The 1761-nt window shown below is 38.1% G+C and overlaps 1 protein-coding gene across 1 annotated transcript in view; it reads left to right on the top strand.

The window, feature by feature from the left end:
• LOC102212225 (extracellular calcium-sensing receptor-like) overlaps positions 1-1761 on the top strand; it is a gene marked incomplete at its 5' end in the record, with an annotated part of 5754 nt that overhangs the window by 1873 nt on the left and 2120 nt on the right. The gene's annotated exons all lie outside the window — the stretch shown is intronic.

Here is a 1761-nt window from a genome sequence, read left to right on the forward strand (position 1 = left end):
GTACTGATTCAGCATAGCAAGAAGGTCCTCCATCAGACCGGGGTCTTTCTGTGTGGGGTTTGTATGTTCTCCCCTTGTTTGCATGGGTTCCCTCTGGGTACTCCGGCTTCCTCCCACTGTCCAAAGACATGCAGCTTGTAGGGATAAGTTAATTGATTAATCCAAATTGCCCATAGTTGTGAATGCGCGAGTGAATGTGAGCACAAACGGTTGTCTGTCTCTGTGTGTTAGCCCTGCGACAGACTGGCGACCTGTCCAGGGTGTACCCCGCCTCTTGCCCTATTACAGCTGTGATAGGCTCCAGCACCCTCCGCGACCCTGAAAAGGATAAGCGGAAGCAAATGGATGCATGGATTACAGTACACTGCAAGATATGTTCTATGCTGCTGAAAGAAATGGATGTATGTGAGTAAATATATTTAAATTTTGTCTATCTAATCACTGACACGCACACACATGCAAAACAATTTAAGAAAAAAAACAACAACTCTTGCCTCCTTTTCACTCTATAACAACATCATAGGTAAGAGACAGTAAATTCCTTTGAATCATCTTTTCCATGCAGTACACTGAGTGCTATTCATAAATGGGAGAGAGATTTTAATAATCATGTTAATAATCCTCTGAGGAGGATTGGAAAGGAGCCATTAAGATAGCTAGATCTACTTTTTCTTGCAACCATTTGTGAAACCCAATACAAAATTTAACCCTACCTACAGTATATATAGCTCCTAATGTTTTGCATAAGATTACACCTCATGTTTCCCCTTTTTGTACCAAATGTCCAAAACAAACTGGTACCCTCTTTCATTACTTCTGGAAATGTAAACTAATCAAAAGATTTTTGAGTTCCATATCTCAAGAATTGAGCAATATTTTTAAGAATTAGATCTAAAGGGACTCTGGATATTTTCTTCTTGGTTTACTTTCAAAAGAATCTTTATGAACTTATTTGCAGCGCAAAGTATTAGATAAAATATTGTTGCTGGCTTGGAAATGTATTCTAATTAACTGGGTCAAGGATAAACGTCCCACTGTTAATTTGTGGTAAGGGGAATTGTCTAAAGTTATTTCTCATGAAAGAGTTGCTGCTATCTTAGGAGAAAATGATAATTTGTCCCTCAATGTTTGGTCTCCTTGTCTTATCTAGTTACCAACTGATTTGTCCTAACTTTTGAGAGGGGCCGGTCTTTAGGGCGCCTCCAGGTAATTAGGAAGTGAGGATGGGAGTTCACTTCTCTATCTCCTTTTTTTTTAAATCTGCAGGTGACTAGACAGTAAATTATTATTATTATTTTTTTTGTTTTTTTTCTTTCTCTCCACTTTTCACCACATGTGTAGTTGCAAATAACTTTAAAGATAACTGCTGTTTGGCAGTGTGTTTGCATTTATATGTAATGTAGTGGCCCATTACTGGCAATGGCATAGTGCTTTGTACCATCTAGATTTAATACCTATATAGTAAATTATGAATAATTTCAGGAATGTTGAAAAGAACACATAAATAAATGTTGTGCAAATAATTTCTTTATATAAATGTCATAGTAATTTTAAATAAAATCATCTGAAATGTTCATGTTGTGGAGGTATGTAAGGATGACACAAGAGATCCCAATATTTTACTCCAACCAAGGCTGGACTGGGACAAAAAATCGGCCTGGGCATTTTGACTAGAGACCGGCCCACCAGGATAAATGTGACGTCATTCAGGGGTAAAACCGCAAAGGATTCTGGGAACTTGTGGCAAGAGGTACTAGCGCA

The sequence above is a fragment of the Pundamilia nyererei genome, unplaced genomic scaffold (assembly GCF_000239375.1).
Source record: "Pundamilia nyererei isolate P.nyererei 1_Seehausen unplaced genomic scaffold, PunNye1.0 scaffold00437, whole genome shotgun sequence".
Lineage (NCBI taxonomy): Eukaryota > Metazoa > Chordata > Actinopteri > Cichliformes > Cichlidae > Pundamilia > Pundamilia nyererei.